We start from the raw sequence: 18740 nt of genomic DNA on the forward strand, positions 1-18740 counted from the left end.
CAGAAAAAGGGAGCAGACGTGAACATCTCAGAACCGTCTTGGTTCCACGTGATATGGACCAAAGTCAGGAACTAGTTTTGCCAGTGAGTTTGCCAAGTGTTTCCGAAGGACCAAAAAGTGATGGTTTTGCTCCAACTATGTTGGACATTGTGTGAGTGTGTTCCATTGCGGGTGACAGGGCAGTTGTGCGCACCGTCAGCGGTCCCGCCAGAAAGGCCGAAATCTCACTGAGCAGATTGCTTGGCTGCAAGAGAGGCGGCGAGGCTCATGGTTGTCACCCACCCCCCGGCCGACAGTGCCCCGCAGATGATCAGGTGTGGGAAGCGGTCACAAGCCCCGGCCGATGGAAAAGACGCTTGAAAGGAAGAGTAACAAGCATGGCCCCCACGCTGCTCTCCAAGCTGTGGTGTCGATCTGCTCCCTCTGTCTCCCTTTTGTCTCTCTCTCTTGCTTTTACAACCAACTTCACTTGCATTCAAAAGGCCTTGACCGCACAAAAGAGTAAGAAGAAAATAATCGTGGCACAAGAAATGTGTACGAAAACACACTACAATGACAAATTCAAAATCAAACACGTTTCTGCAATGTACCTGCAGAAAAGTCACGCAGGCAGTGAGAGAACATGCAGAGGCCACAGTACGGAATCGAAACCGCGACTGCTGCACTGTGAGGCAGACGTTCAACCATGGAAACGCCATGACACTCTTTGAAGATTTTTTTTCTATGACTGACAGGTTTCAGTTCAAATTCCGTCACTTCAAAGTCAAAATCAAAGTCAAAGTCAGCTTTATTGTAAAATATGCTAATATGCATGACATACAACACAGATGAAATTACTGTCCTCTCGTACCCAGCATGCAATGCACTTATAATGACTTTAACAAACCTAATAAACATGAAAACGGCAATTTGCCAGAAAGTTTGGCGTAAAAGGCATTGTGTCAATTATGGCAGCTATTCCTTGCTGAATACACAAAAAGGTGTCCGTTGTCAGGTTCCAACGTCCATTTCGGTGAAAACTTAGTGTGCCTTTCGGTTGCAAATATACGCAATATGCAGTCATAACGTTGATAACATGAAAAATACAGTGAATATATACTGACCAGAGGGGAGGGAGAAAATTATATTATAACATTAATTAAACTATTATTATATTTAATTATCGCTTAAAAATGTTTTTAAGAAGAAAGTAACAAAGTACAGTGATACCTCAGTTTACGAACTGAATTGGTTCCCAGAAAGTGTGTGTAAGGCGAAAAATGTGTCTTCCAAACATTAATTTCCCATAGGAAACCTTTAAAAATGCGAATAATCTGTTTCCAGGTCCTCCTAAAACATAATTTTCGACTAAATACGTCTTAAAACTACACAAAATATATCTTATTGTATGTATAATAAATGTGCTATTGTATTGTAATTAAAGAAATAAACTGTACTGTACATTAAAGTCGTTTTATTTACCTTTGTGATGGTCATTGATGTCGTTGCCTCTTGATGATATCCGAGTGAAGTTACAGTGCTTTCTCGGTGATAATATCCTCACTAACACGGTCCCCTGCGAGCTGCTTTTCGTTCAACAGACGTTTTTCAACCTCTATTGCCTGAGACTGTTTCTTAGACAACACAGAAACACCCTTATCCACACGTAGCAATGGCTGAATCAGCATACTGTTATTGTGATGCTAACTCACAAACGCACACCTCATCCTTGTTTCTCAATGATCTTTTTCTTCTGCTCGACCATAATTTTGTTTTGTGTCCTCTTCGGCTGAACACTAACCTGTGGTGGGGTCTTTTTCGGTCCCAAAAAAGCAAAAATATCCACTCGATAGTAAACCACGCATGCACTCAGAGAAAGAGGGGGGGGGGGGGGGGTGGAAAAGTAGTCCGGCAGCCACCGTGGCGCTGTTCGGCCGTGTGGTTTGGTGTTTTTTATGCTAAGGGTCTGTGTAAGCTCTCAGTCGTACAGGAGTGGTCCATCGATGAGAAGGTTTCTTCAGCCGTCATCTGTACAATTTTGAAGGTTTCGGACGTTTCGCCTCCTATCCAAGAGGCTTCGTCAGAGTTAGTTCGCTGACGAAGCCTCTTGGATAGGAGGCGAAACGTCCGAAACCTTCAAAATTGTATAGATGACGGCTGAAGAAAACTTCAGTTCGCTGACGAAGCCTCTTGGATAGGAGGTGAAACGTCCGAAACCTTCAAAATTGTACAGATGACGGCTGAAGAAACCTTCTCATCGATTTTTATGCTAAGATTATATTCTCACGAATTTAATGTTCATAAGGCGAAAAGTCGTCAACTAAAGCGTTCGTAAGGCGAGGTATCACTGTACTGTATTTTCCGGACTATAAGGCACACCCCCATGAATGATGTATTTTCTACCTTTTTCAATATGTAAGGCACACCATATTACAAGGCGCTACATGACAGCCTGGGGTTACGTGACATGGCTACAAAACAGGCAGATAGGCAGATGCTGAAAAAACACGCACGAAAATCTGGACTCATCCCCAGTCAACCTTCTTTAAATTGTTTATGTTCTAAGAGGTTTTTATGGAATATTTTAGCCCTAAAATTTCCAGAAATTAACTAATTTTGTTTTTCTTTAGACACTAGATACAAAACCAAGCAAAAATGGCCAAATTTTCCATTTCGAATCATTGTGCCAAAAACGGAAAATTATGGCATAAATGAGAAAAAAAAATCACCTTGCAAAATAATGTTTAGGGATTATCGAAATAAAGATGTTTTGGTAATAATTGATAATTTTGGCCACAAATTTTTCAGAAATAAATTATTTTTTGCTTGAGACAGTAAATACAAAAACAAGCCAAAAACACTGATTTTTTTATTTCTGATTGTTTTCCAAAAATAGAAAAGTATGGCAAAATTGAGTGAAAAAAATTACCTGACAAAGTTATTTTAAGAGATTGCCTAAAAGAAACGCTCTTTTAAATATATTTTGTTCTTAAAATTTTCAGAAATAAACCTTTGTTTTCTTGAGTCACTAAATACAATAACAAGGAAAAAAGTGCTAAATTTTCCATTTCTAATTATTGTGCCAAAAACAGAAAATTATGGCGTTAACGAGAAAAAAAATTCCACCTGGCAAAGTCATTTAAAGTGATTACCGAAATGAAATGCCATTTTATATATTCCAGCATGCACTGCTTCTTCTACGGTGTGGGGTAAATGAAGTCAGTGGCTGCTGACAGTCGTTGCGAGTGTGGGCCAATATTACAGCTTATAAGGTGCAATCTTTTGAATCAAATCAAGGCTTTTAGGTATGCCGCATAGTCCGGAAAATACGGTAATGATATCAAGTCAGAGGCAGCAGGATGATAGAATGCATTTGATTAAGTTGAAGAGCAAAAGTCTTGCCCATTTTCTCATGCTCTTTTTTTCCATTTTCATAAAAAACATTTTGCACTCAACTTTTCCGCATTTACTGCCTTTGCGAGGACTCGCACCATATTTCCATGCATCAGCTGATGCACATTGCTGCAGAGTACTTTCCGCCTGATGCAATTGCGAATTGAGCAGAACAGCGTCTCGAGTCCATCATTCAATTCAACAGTGCATCCTTCGCCGAAAGTGTCTTTCGCGACGTAGAAAGCAGGGGAAAACGAGAGCGAGGAAGCCGTGCTAAATGGGAATTAATTCAGCGTCAGACTGGCAGAAGGACAAACAGAAGGAGTAGAAGATGGAAGGTGAAAGTGGTGCGAAGTACATGCCATGACGACACTTTCCACACAACTCATCCGGACTGGTCTGCTCGCACTATGATTTGCATTTGGAAAGAAAATAGCAAAGGCGGTGTGAGGGGAAGTCCGTGGTTCCGGCCGCTCACCCAAGAGGAGAGGACGTCTGAAATGTTCCTGTCGTATCTGCTTCCTTCTCTGGGTATTGGGATGTTTGTGTTTAAATATTGACTTCTTAAAGCACAGGTGTCCAAGTCAAGGCCCGAAGGCCAAATTTGGCCCCGCACATCATTTTATTCGGCTCACAAAAGCAAACCAAGCATATCAAGTTCCTTTACGCTAGCTTAAGTCTGAACCAAAATTTTAAATTGTCGTATGTACACCGTAATGACAGTCAATATTCTTGGCTCCAGTTTGAAAACTCTCTATTCACTCATTTATTGTGCACTCTAGATGTAATATGTGGAGGGGATGAACCATTCTAATGGTTTCCCAAAATTCATAACGGCACCTGAGAGGAAACCGGAATGACAATGTGGCCCGCGGCAAAAAAAAAAAAAAAAATGAGTTTGACACCTTTGATCTGAAAGGTAAAATCAAGCCACATTGATGGCCTTTGTTGACACTAAAGCACGAGTTTCGGTATGAAGCTAGCAGACCTAAATGTGAAGCTTTGCGGTTGTTTAAGATATGCGGAGCGGAATCATGTTTGCCTTATGATTAGTTTTAAAGTAAACTACTCTGCTCCGATGACCAACTAGGAACACACTACATACCCTCCTCTACACAGTTTCCTCCCTGGTGACCGATTGGCTTGGCTGGGTCAAGATCCAGAGTGAAATGGGCACTTTCAAGACACTGGATGACAAATGATATATCTATGATAAATTGAGACTTAGTGGAATGTGCGCAGTGTACCACTCGCTGCCGTTGACTGCACATATCGGTGTTAGCTTATAGTGCAGGGGTCGGGAACCTTTTTGACGAAGAGAGCCATAAAAGTAAAATATTTAGAAATGCTTCTCAGTGAGAGCCACACGTATGAGCGCACGAGCAGCCACTTTTCAACAAAACGTCAGAATGTATTGTTTTAAATAACTTTGTGATAGTACTCACCATTAACATGAATGGTTTTCCGTTCCTCATGATTGGTAAAAATCCAGCCAAACGATTGGAATAAAAGTCAACTTGCCGGGTCCATATGCGAAGTTACTGCTAGCTAGCCTGCACACGGCTCATTAGCTTCTACACTTGCTTTATGCTGTCTCTCACAGAAGTATATTGAGGTTAACGTTAGTGGGGGGGTTGTCAAAGTGCTACTGACATTTGACTGTTTCAGCGATGGTATTGTTTCATTGCTAATTAGAATCATAACATTTTCTCTCCACAAAAGCGAATCTTTCGGTCAATTCCAACCTGAAGTGTACGATATTTGTCATTCATTTTTTTAATTTGTCTGGCTTATTTAAAAGGGCCGTTTACCTGTTTCAACATGAACGGCCAGAATCATCCAATCAGCTAACCTAGGTCAGTATCATCCAATCAAAATTGCCCTTTCCGCCAACTGCTGCCCAAAATGGAAATGAACAGCGAAAGCATACAGCAAGAATATGTATTTAGTTTTATCGGTGACCCAGATGCAATCATCTAAAGAGCCAATATATGGCCCGCGAGCCATAGGTTCCCGACCCCTTTTATAGTGCGAGTGTCTGGTAAGTAACACTGGTGAGAAGGTGTTGGTTTGGGTTCCAATCATTTTGATGCTCAGGTTGAAGAATTTTGTTGTTTTGTTCACCATACTTTAGCTAAAAGAGTGTCTGTTTGCGTGCTGCTTTCGGATTGAGAAAAATAAATGAAAAATACGGTCAATGGAGGTCTAGTGATGACTGACCACTCTGCATCCATTTGGCTAGGTGAAGTGTACGAGAGGAGCGGCCTGAAAAACTAGCAATGGTGCTCTTCATAATCTCAATAGCATAACTGAGACGCCACCTGAAAGGTGTTATGCAGACCGACCGTTCGGCATGTCAAGAGTGAAGCCAGAGCGCACCGTGGTAAGTGTACTTAAAGGTACACGCTGCCTCCTTGTCCAATGATGGGAACAAAACGGACAGATCAGCGCAGCCGGGAAGATATTCACACCTGAGAACCCCCATGGACTTTGCATAGTTTGCTGTCCTCCGTTGGACTCGATCCAGACAACCAGTTACCTGGCTGCTTTGTTGTCAAGCCTGTCGGACTAACAGGACCTGAAAGAATCTTGATGTGGTGAGCACAAGACAGGCTTTGGTTCACGGCCAACTGGACCAAGGCCAACATCATGCAGCCCGAATCGAGTCAGAAAGAGTACTTTGCTCGTTCTGGATCATGACAGGTAATAGCTTTACAAGAGATAAAAATGTAGATTTTTTTATTTCTATTCCACAATGCGACTGTCTCTCAAGATCAATGCTCTCGATCTCAACAAGGTCTCCATAAGAATGTTGTTTAAGAACGCGAGCCTCTTCACAAATTGGGACGTTTGCGTAGATGTGAGCGTCCCCCCATCTGACACTGATGTCTTTCCCACAAAATGCATCTTGGGATTTTACCCCAGCCATGTCTTGGCAAGCATCTGACTGATGTGTCATTGGTGCAAGAAAGCTTAGAAGGACAGAATGCAGGTATTCTGTGTGCTTCGGTTTATGCATAATTCCAGTTTGGTAGTGTATGCTAATATTACATGAGCCAGTCACTACGATCAACCAAGACATGACGTATAAGTTTCAAAAGACTTTCCAAAATTTAAGGGTACCATTATGCAGTCGTGGCACCCAATGACAGTTTGGCGACAATGTGTGTAGTCATCCAGCAGAGATGAAGTGATCCATGGCGCGATACAAGGAGTTGAATGAGTTTGAGAGTTCATGACGAGAGAGATTTGAATGTCTGTTGGATTTTGCACTCACGGTCTGGTAGAAATGATCTAAAGGGAGTCTTTGGAAGAGGTGATGAGTAGGATGTGGAGGGTCCAGCAAGATTGTCTGTGCTCCTGTCCTGGTTTTTGTGATTTGCAAGTCCTCAAGGGTCTTAACTGTCGGTTGCATTCACATTTCTAGTGATATGCGACGGTATTAAAAAAGGTTAAATGGTGCAAAAAAGATTACATTCAACGACCAGGAAAGCAGTTCAGAGTGCTCTCCAGTGTACCTCATGAGCACAAAGCGGATCAGATTATTGATGGATGGATTCGAATTGATCCAAGGTGGATGAGCTAAATTAGATAAAGAGAGATAAAAACAAGATCTGTTGTGGGTAAACCGCAGTCTCAAATATAAGTAGAAGGGTCCTCAAACATGCCTTTCGCTAAACAGCAACTTACGATTGGCCCAACTTTACACTAACTTGAAACTTGCTTTCATCGTGAGGAATGGGGAAATGCGAACGCTCTTACTGTGGCTGAATAAGGACACATTTTTGTTTGGCATTTTGAACTCTCCCTTTACGGAGGCGCGATGCAAATGGGACACTAATGAACTTAATGTATTCTCTTTGTGGAGAACTGATTAACCAAGGGGCTGCTTTGCCGCAAATTTGCATTTTTCTCAAGTCCGAGTTCTCCAGTCACAAATTACAGTGCTATTCCAGACCAATTACGTGGAACAAGTGTGCCATTTACCAGTTCTGAACATCACAAGCATTTGCCGCCTTCATTTTCTGGAGAATGCTTCAGGCCAAGGGCGTCTTCAGACACAAGAGGGCAAGGAGGACGCCTGATCAATGTTCAAAGGAAAACCGGGAGAAAAGAGAGCTTTTTCGCACAATATAAGCAGGAGACAAAAATAATGTTGGCCCCACACTGCCGTGTGGGGCCAACAGTCTACAAACAGAAGAGAAATGCCTCTCGTGTATTAAGATTGGAAGCCAAATGACATGATGCCCACTCACTTTTGGATATTTTTTGTTTTTTGTTACTTTCCTGTTAGCACGTCTGTGTAAGCTCTCAGTCGTACAGGAGTGGTCCATTGATGAAAAGGTTTCTTCAGCTGTCATCTGTACTTCTTTGAAGGTGTCGGACGTTTTGCTTCTCATCCAAGAAGCTTTGTCAGCTAACTAAAATTTTGCTAGTATTTCTGAACCTATATCAGTGACGTGCAGTCAGGGGAGTCAGTCATGTAAATATCAAATGACAAAATGAATTAAACAGTCATATTTATTTAGTGATTTGTACTTTAACGTTCTTTTCCATTTAACTTCACCATTCACTGGAATTCACCTTTCACAAGCTGAGCTGTCTTTTATATATATATATATATATATATATATATATATATATATATATACAGTAAAGTCTCGTTATATCGATATTCAAGGGAGTCCGAAAAAATATCGATATAACCGGTACTATCGATATATCCGACCCTGTTTGCATGTAATTTTCTCCGTGCGTGCATAGAAATAGTATCGATATAACCGGGACTATCGATATATCCGATATCGATATAACGAGACTTTACTGTATATATATATATAAAATAATCATCCTTGTCTCACCCCTCATGGGGGGTGTCTGTCCCCCAAGCCAGGAAGCTTGAGGGTTCTGCGCAGTATCCGTGCTGTTCCCAGCACTGCGCTTTTCTGGACCGAGAAATCGGATGTTGTTCCCGGGATCTGTTGCAACCACTCGTCGAGTTTGGGGGTCACTGCCCCGAGTGCTCCGACCACCACAGGCACGACTGTCACCTTTACCTTCCAGGCTCTCCTTGGTATTTCTCGATTTTCTCATGTTCCTTCTTTCTGATGTTTCCATCACTCGGGACCGCTACATCCACGACTCCCTGATCCACACAACCAGGATCTACAGCAGTGATATCGGAATGTCATTCGGGCTGGAGAAATGTAGTTGGATGGTGACTAAGAGGGGCATGGTAGTCCACACTGAAGAGGTCTCACTCCCTGAAGGAACAATAGCACACATTGAAAACAGCTACAAGTACCTAGGGAATACCACAGGCCAATGGCAACCTCGAACTAGCAACAAGGAAAGCGGCTCCGACCAAATACCTCCAGCGGGTGAGGCAAGTCCTCAGAAGCCAGCTCAATGGCAAGAACAAGACCCGGGCAATAAACAGCTATGCCCTGCCAGTGATCAGATACCCTGCAGGAATAATAAGGTGGCCAAAGGAAGAGATTCAGACCACGGATGTTAAGACCCGAAAACTCCTCACCATGCATGGAGGGTTCCATCCCAAGTCCAGCACCCTGAGACTGTACACAAGCCGTAAGGAAGGAGGCCGGGGACTAGTGAGTGTGAGAGCCACTTTCCAGGATGAAACATCCAAGCTCAATGTATACATCAAAGAGAAGGCTCCAACGGATGATGTACTCACAGAATGTCTCAGACAATGGGAAACAGAGGATGAGGTGCTGGAAGAGGGACAATCATGGGAGGAAAAGCCCCTACACGGGATGTACCACCGAACCATAACTGAAGTGGCTGATCTCAAGAAGTCCTATCAGTGGCTAGAGAGGGCTGGCCTAAAGGAAAGCACAGAGACACTCATCCTGGCTGCTCAATAGCAGGCCCTGAACACCAGAGCCATAGAGGCACGGATATCCCACACGAGGCAATACCCAAGGTGTAGGTTGTGCAAAGAGGCACCTGAGACAATACAACACATACCTGCAGGGTGTAAGATGCTGGCAGGGAAAGGCTACATGGAGCGCCATAACGAGATGGCTGGCATAGTCTACCGAAACATCTGTGCGGAGTATGGACTAGAAACCCCAAGGGTAAAATGGGAAACACCTCCCAAGGTAGTAGAGAATGACCGAGCAAAGATCCTTTGGGACTTCCAGATACAGACTGACAAGATGGTAATGGCCAACCAACCAGATATCGTGGTCATATTTAAAGGGCAAAGGAAAGCCGTTGTCGTGGATGTAGCGGTCCCGAGTGAAGGAAACATCAGAAAGAAGGAACATGAGAAAATCGGGAAATACCAAGGGCTCAGAGAGGAGCTGGAGAGCGCCTCGAAGGTAAAGGTGACAGTCATGCCTGTGGTGGTCGGAGCACTCTAGACGAGTGGTTGCAACATCCCGGGAACAACATTAGATATCTCGGTCCAGAAAAGCACACTGCTAGGAACAGCACGGATACTGCGCAGAACCCTCAAGCTTCCTGGCCTCTGGTAGAGGACCCGAGCTAAAATGGAGGACAGACAATGGGTGAGACGACGATATATATATATATATATATATATATATATATATATATATATATATATATATATATATATATATATGTGTGTGTGTGTGTGTGTGTGTGTGTGTGTGTGTGTGTGTGTGTGTGTGTGTGTGTGTGTGTGTGTGAGACGGGTGTCACAACAGTGACTGTCGTCATCTCCACGATGCAGCCGTCTTAATAAGACCAGATGCATGGATGTGTCTTTTTATTTCTTTTTTTTCTGCAACACAGTATGGCAGAAGGGACGGGTGAAGTCGCATGGGTTTCATCTTGTGATTAACCTAAATCTTGTCCAGATTGTTCTCAATATGCAAAACATTGTAGATAACAAAACGGTATGAACAACGTGTGATCGAATAGTGGTTATTTACAGAAAAAGAGAATACAACACAAGTTCACTGTTATCAGCAACATTTTAGTTAGCTGACGAAGCCTCTTGGATGAGAAGTGAAACATCCGACACCTTCAAAGAAGTACAGATGACGGTTGAAGAAACATTTTCATTGATTTCCTGTTAGCATTTTATTTAATTTTATTTAATTTTATTTAATTTTATTTTATTTTATTTTATTCAAATTAAATTTTATTTTATTTTATTTTGTTGCAAGGTTGCACAATACACCCCACCACTATATATATATATATATATATAACACACCAAATCAGGCCCCCTTTGCTAAAACTTTGGACAACCCTGTATCTACCCCGGTCAAGGATGACGCTTCGTACTGAAGTCACAACGTTTATCGTGAAACACTTGAACACCGTGAAAACTATAGAGAACATTGAAACAACAACATTACAATAAGTTCGACAAAACATTCAGTCAATAGGGAAATTAATAACGTACCGTGTGCACCTTATTAACCGAAAGTAGATAAACGACGTAGACTTGAAACTTTCGTTGCTCTGCTTGTCTCTCTCTCGAGACTTTCGTTACTCTGCTTGTGTCTCTCTCTCTCGAGACTTTCGTTACTCTGCTTGTGTCTCTCTCTCGAGACTTTCGTTCTCTATCTAGCGGTCGCTCTTCTTGTCTCTCTCTCGAGACTTTCGTTCCGTCGGTCTTGCCGTACTTGCTTTTATCTAAAACACCTGACACGGAAGCGGAAGTGACAATGACAAACATAAAAAAAAACATAAAGTATCGAAGACGATTTTTAGAAAAACACACAGATAAAGTTTCGCATAGAAACATTAAACACTTTTACAGAACAACAAGTCTAAATAAATTATATTTTTGTTGTCGTGGCAACCAATGACAAGATACCTGCCAGTTACAAACCCTGTCCTAAGAAGAAAGAAGTTGTATTTCACAATGTCACCATTTGGCCAATCCAATTTCAAATGGATCCTATTAGACCGATTGACCCACACGGATAGCATACGTTTCACAATGAATACTTTTGTAGTTTTAAAACAACAAACAAGCAAAATAAATCACAAGTAGGTGACGGTCTACTTTATTGATAAAGAAACAAACACTTTGATACAGTATATAGGACGTGCACCCGTCGACTGTAGCGCTTGGGCGGCCAGATTCTCCAGTCCCGTGAGAAGCTAGCAAAGAAAAAAAGCAGGCAATGCTACATTATCATTAGACTGCAAAGGGAGGCGAAAAGACATTTACTTTTCAAAAAAGCACCACGCAGCCACTTCCATGAAAGCTTTGTAGGTGCTCTACAATGCGGTTGCGTTCCCCCCCCGTATCATAAAAGGAAGCCGCTAAATCCAATCTCACAATAGAGACGACACCTGTTGGGGTGACAAATGTTTGGGGGGGATGTCTCCAGCCAGATTCCAACTGTTCTTTTCATTTACTTTCCGCCGCCGTTGCCTTCCCTCGCAGAATCTCCGGTTGACGCATTTGGTGCAAAGTCTCCCGCCGCAGCTACGCCTGATTTCACAATGATAGGGGAAAAATGAGCCGGCGGAGACAAGCAAAGCAAACGAAAACGATGGCTGCCGCTCATTGGAGACACATTCCCACCCAAATAATGGTGCGAGATTAGTAAATAGCGATCGGCAACAGGGTGCGCCGGTAACGTCGAATGGAAGCTTTGTAAATTCGCATTGCAGACCGCCTGGCATGTATTCACCATTCAAAGTCACGGCAAGCGATATTGCAGCTATACGACCAACGTGTGCGCAAAAAGCAATAAAGTGACTCCAGTTTGCGGCATTGTATTTGTGGCAAGACATTAGTCATGCGCTGATAAAAATAATTTCACCCGGGGGCATTTATGCGAGCCGCCGACAATAAAGCCTACTTGTAAAAAGTTTAGAAGATCGAGCCAATGACTTTATTGATGTTAACACGTTATTTATTCGCCGTTAAATCGGAGAGACGTCCATGCTAAATGCCACCAAAGCCACCGGCAATAAATGGCACTCTGCTAATCATTGACTGAGCGAACATAGCGGGTTTGGGGTGGAGCTGGGGGGTGTTTGGTAGAGGGGCGATAACGAAGACAACGACAGGAAAGAATCGCAACGTAACGTCCCACGGTTCAGTTGCCGGAAACAGCAATTACTGGAACATCATGCCTGAAAAAATGAATGAATGAATGAATGAATGAATGAATGAATGAATGAATGAATGAATGAATGCTTTTCTCAAAGTCTTGTAGCGGTTTGTAAAAGGCTGCAAAAAGTTGCAAAAGGCTGTCCATATATCAAAAACATTTGGGAACATCGTCGCAATCTTTTGCAACGTTTGATAAATATTCGTGAGAACTCTCGAACCTTCACCATTTGGCGCGCTCCGCTCTTCAGCTTGCAACGTCGAGTGAGGCAAAAATAAAGATAGCCACTTGTTGAAGACTACTAATTAAATGCATCATTATTTCAATAATTTGTGTTGTGTGGTGATATTTAGATTTTTTTTTCAAGGTGGCGTGCGAGTAGGCAGCGGTCAGCAAGTTCTATCATGAGCGTTGCTTTTTTGGTTGTTTTTGTCTTGTTTTTGTGTTTTCTTTTGTCACTTTGTGTTGTTGCGCAATGTGTGGAACGGATACGGATAGTTTTTCAGCATTTTGACCATAACATTTATCAAGGAGGCGACTGTGCTGAGCGGTTGGCCTTTTCAGCAGCATGAATATGCCAGCACTGTTTTTGATTGGGAGGAATGTCGCTGCCATTTGACTGTCATTGCTGGACAGCTTTGGGGCGATTGTGCTTTTTTACACCTGTAATGGAGAAGCATCTTCAGAGACCCGCTTTGTTCAGCGGAAAGGTCGGTACTGTTGGACAGTCTATTTCAAAAATACATGGCGACAATCAACCAAACAAAAATTAATTTTGACAAAAAAGTTAAAAACAGTGTTAAAAATACTGACGCTAAGTGAGTATTCAATTTCCCATTTTCAATGTCCATTCAATTTTGATGTTTCAAATGAACCAAAACGCATGCTTAAGATAAAATTATAATAAAGTAGCAAATGTGTAACGCAGAATGGCTCGTGGAAATGTCTTTCAATTAATTGCTGTTATATGTCAAGACCGTCCATTATTAACACACAAAATCAGGCCCCCTTTGCAAAAAGTTTGGACACCCCTGCTCAACCCAAAATGTGGAGCCACGCAACTGTCAGTGCGCTACAAGAAGGGCATGAAACGTTCGTCTTCGAAATGTCACTTGCTCACAATTTGCATTCGGCGAGTGCAAAGAGCGTCAAATGCCTTTTTTCCCCCTTCGTGATTGCCACCTTCCCCCATTTTGTGAAAATGTCAGCGGCTCGCAATGAGCCCGTTCGAAAACAACGGCTCCCCACCCCGCCCCCGCCAACAGCTGCATCGAGATACAATTGCCTATTAGGTATGTGCATTATCTGAAAACGCAGCTGTCAATGAGAGGAAAAAAAAGGCAGCTGGTCCGTTGCCCAATATGGGCGGAAACGTGCTGCATCACCAGGATTTTGCAGGCCGGATGGCAAAACACCAAAAGGCAATTTAAAGGATTCCACCGCTTCACTGAGCCAAAAAGAACTTTAGAGTCGGCAGGGGGTGCTTTTTTTGGCTCACTCCTAGCCTTCCAATCGCGTTCCAGACAGCGCTAATTCAACACGCTAGCACAAAAAAAACATGCTAGCGTAGTGAATTAGCACTCTAAGTTGAAAATCCCAACCGGAAGGGACGTGTAATCTTGAGGCCGCTCAGCTGCAGCGAAGCCCGCTAGGAAGGCAGCGCTTTGGATCGGGGCCCGGTAACAAAAGGTTAGCCGGCTATAAATAGCCGCGCGATGACGATAGAGTCGGGGGAAAACGCGAGACCGCTTGCAGCTGGCGCTTGTACGTCCCACACGGCTTTGGAAACGCACACGTCAGCATCTTACCTTGCGACACTGCCATCTTGGGGTTTTACTCGACGGCTCCATTACACAAATGAATAGCAAATCATAATTTCTTGTCGAGACATTTCTCTAAGCCTGAGGGGGGAAAAGCAAGGCGTTACTTGTTGTCAAGTGTGTTTTTGAAGCGGCACCGAATTATGATACCAAAACAGTGGCGAGGCATGCATTTGACAATCAAGGCCTTCAATAACTATTTGATGACTATACAACCTCTACTGCAACTATAGCTTCGACTGCAATTCATATAAAAAGGTGGTGTGATTAACTACAAGTCCACCAAAGGGTAGAGTTCGCCAGAAAAAAGGCCAGTGAGAAGGCCAGGGCGTCGCCAACTGGAAATTTGATTGGTTCAAGCACTGGTGTCAAAGTCAGGGCTTGGAGGCCAGATCTGGACTCCGCCATCATTTTATTAAGCCCGCTAAAGCAAATTAAACTTCATGATGATGCTAAATTTCGAACTAAAATTTCCAATTGTCCCATGTAAACCACAATAAGAGTCATTATTTTTTGCTTCAAATTTGAAAACTAGTAATCAATTCAAACATTCCTAAGGACTACCCGAGAGGAAACCAGAACTACCATGCAGCCCACCACAAAACAATGACTTTGATAGTCTTAAGTTAAAGCAACAATTTGAGTGCCAGTTATTTGATGCTCCGGGGCTCATGGAATTGATGGTGAACGAGTCCAGGTCGATTTCGGTCCCTTGTACCAAATAATGGCTGAAATGTGATTGGCTCAATGCTTCAATACGAAAACACACATCTGGATGTAGCGCAGCAGGGGAAAGAAAAACAAAGACAGGAATCTGAAAGACAATATGGCATTATTTCATAAGAAATCATGGACAAATATCATTCACATCAGTCTGTGACTCAGATACTTTTAGGCCCTAGTAGGGAAGCCCACCATTGCGGGCACAGGGAAGCCTGGAAATGAAACGTAGCCGTGGGTCTGTTTGCGAGACCCAGTTTGAGGAATATGCAAATATCGAGTGAATGAAATATGTTGTCTTCTGTAAGGCTGTATTTGATATCATGATGACTAGCAGCCTTCAACTGAACCCTAACTGTTGTTGCTCGGAGGAGTTGACCATGTCGATTTGCAGAATATGGATGTCACAGATGTTCCCCAAAAAAAAACGAAACAAAACATGAAATTCATGCTGACTATTCTGAGGCTCCAATAGTGAACTCAAACTCCATTTCATCTTCAGAGCATCAATGCCTGTCGACATGTCAACTCTCTTACTTTTTTTCCCAATGAATTCCGTGTGGGATCACAAAAAAAAAGAATAAGAACTCCTCTTTTGGTAAGCGTTCCAGTTCCAGAGCACCACTCAGCGCATTTCAAGTCATTCCGAGCCCCCATGCTCAGTGGCATGAATATTCCACCTCAGTGTTCTCAGTTTGCCGTCTCCAGAGAGCCAAAGCTGCGGCTGATGCCAGTGGATCTTGTTGCAACGTGCCCACGGCAGGGGTTGCGTGGAGGTGGAGTGGGGTGTCCAGGATTCCATTTGATGGAACCTGGATATGTGTCTCACACTGACCGACTCTAACGCTGAAGGAAATTCAAAATTGGATTGGATTGGATTAGCCTTTATTAGTTTTGCGGTGGAGAAATTTTCATTTCACAGCAGCAAGGTGATGAAAGTAAATGTAGAAAAAAATACATGATGCTGTAAAGGCAGCCACTCTCGCAACACCATCTTGAAGTCAAAACAAATAAAACAACTAAATAACAAATAATGTGACAACACAAAAGACACAGACAGCCATTCAATCATTCGCAGTCATTGCTACCAAGTGTGCGACCACCCCCGCCCCTTTTTTAACTCATTCCTCCCGGCAAATGACTACAGTCGTTGTGTTTTTACTTCGGTGTATCCCGAGTCACGCCTCCAGTCGGGCTGAAGCGATAGCAAATAATGCCGGATGCCGACTTCAGGCGGGCAGTGAATAGATGTTAACCCTTTACGGACGATTGTGCTTCTAGATCGTGAAAATGAAAGGTAGCAGTTCAAGTGCCGATTAAAAATGATGCGGCACAAGTTACATGTCCCTTTAAAACAGATTATATGCAGCTTTGCCTTTAAGAGTGCTTCATGCGCAACACAATGTGCTCTCTTCCATCTTCAAAGCGCCTTCTATTTTTCGTCATGGATGAAATACCAATAAGTACAGTAGTACCTTGGTTCTCAACCATAATTCGTTCCAGTACCCTGTTCGAAAAGGGATTTTTTCGAACACCAAAACCACCTCTTTGCTCCTGTCACTTGCGAGTTGACAGCGGGGGCTGGGGGGGTGGGGGGGGGCTATATATATATATATAGTAAAGTCTCCTTATATCGATATCGGTTATATCGATAGTACTGCTTATGATACTATTTCTATGAACGCAAGGAGAAAGAGAAAATTTACATGCCGCAGGTTCGGATATATCGATAGTCCGGATATATCGATATTTTTTCCGACTCCCGAGAATATCGATATAACGAGACTTTACTGTAAATCCCTAATGTCCAGACATGGCGGCGCCGGACATTGCTGTGATAGGTCCCTACTCTCAGGTAGAATTAGGAGACTTAACATAGAGATAAAAAACAAACAGTCAGAAATAGAAACTTATTATCAGCGATTACAAACTGAACTTACCCAAAAAATCTATCAGGAAGTGTGTGAATTTACTGAATCCGGATACATGAGGCACCACAGCAAAACCAGAGAGACAAAAGGGTAAATTTCAAAAATTACTTTTACTGAAACAATCTCAGCTACTGGTAAACACACGAAAAATTAGGAATGAGCAGATTTCAAGGGAGAATCGGATCAAAAATTTGTCAGACAGAGATCTCTCAGAGACAGAAAAGGCTGTACTAACCAAAGGTTTAAATTTCTCGGTAACTCCTAAAACAATACCTACAATAGACTACATCACAGCTACTAAATCGGCTATTAAAAATAACATGCAGAGGCAGATGATCTACATATTAAAATATCAGCCCTTCTCAGTAGTGCCAAACCACGTCCGTCCAACATAACATTAGAAGAGAGAAAGGGGTTAACTACACTCCAAAAAGACAAGAATATTACTATTTTGCCAGCAGACAAGGGCAGATGTACAGTGCTTCTCAACACATTGGATTATGAAGACAAAATACATAGGTTAATCAGTGATTCTCACACTTATGAGCAACTAAAAAGGGACCCTTCCAATAGATACAAGAAAGAAATGATAGACTGTCTCCAAAAGTTAGAGAAAGGAAAACATATAGACAAACAGATGTATTTTAGATTATACCCGGGAGAGGCCACGCCATGTATCTATGATTCCCTGTTCCCCCTTAGACCCATTGTTTGTAGCATTGACTCCTCTATATACAATGTAGCCAAATACAGTGGTACCTCGGTTCTCGACCATAATTCATTCCAGGACCCTATTCGACAAGCCATTTTTTCGAACACCGAAACCACCTCTTTGCTCCTGTCACTTGCGAGTTGACAGTGGTGGGGGGGGCTGCCTCTCCCGGCCGTTCTCCACCCGCTGACATTCTCTAATCACGGACACGGGGCATTTTACAGTTCGCGATCACCTCGCCAATGCTGGATGATTGACTCAACTCGCCACCGTACCTGGACTCTTCCTTCGATGCGCGAGTGTATCCGGTCCGAGGTATTTTCCCTGCATCCCGTAAATTTATGTCATCTTCCGGGATTGCGTAATTTTGCACCCTCGTGTGACATTTGCTTTTTGGCGTAGTAAGCGGGTCGGATCGCCCCCTGCCTTCTTACTCGCTGTGTTTTCTTTGATTTGTGAATAAACATCCTGCTTGGGTAGTACGTGTCTGTTTTGGGATCCCAAACATTCCACTACGTTCCGACGAGTCATCTGCCGTCACTCTCGCACAGAACGTGACAGCTTCGGATGACTCGGCTACAGGATGTTCTTTTCTCTTAAAATATCTATCCAATGACACTTGCTCTCATTCCCACCGTCACTAGATTTCACAGCCTCCTTATTCTTTAATATCGTATTGATCGTAGATTTCACCATGCTGTATTCAGACACTCGCACACCTCCTTCATATTTTGCGATTATTTCTTTCTTAAATGCAATAGTTGTACGCACTACTTTTCTTTTGTCACTTTAAGCAGCACTTACTTTCTTTGGAGGCATGATTAGGGGCTAAAACTCTTCGTACACCTATATTAAACGCTAGAGCAAAACGCAGCACGTCCGTTAGCGACAACAGTTGGTCACGAACAGAGCGATACACCCGTGCGCCGCTCAGCTCCCCACCCTCGCGTATGCACTCATGCGTCGTATTGGCGTTCGAACACCGATTGATGTTCGAACGCCGAAGCAAGAATATCTCGAATATTTTGCTCGAACACCGATTTGTTCGAAGATTGAGGCGTTCCAGAACCGAGGTACCACTGTATATGTTGTAACTATTTTATGAGCT

Source organism: Hippocampus bargibanti, linkage group LG02 (assembly GCF_051943395.1).
Source record: "Hippocampus bargibanti isolate YZ-2025 linkage group LG02, ASM5194339v1, whole genome shotgun sequence".
Classification (NCBI taxonomy): domain Eukaryota; kingdom Metazoa; phylum Chordata; class Actinopteri; order Syngnathiformes; family Syngnathidae; genus Hippocampus; species Hippocampus bargibanti.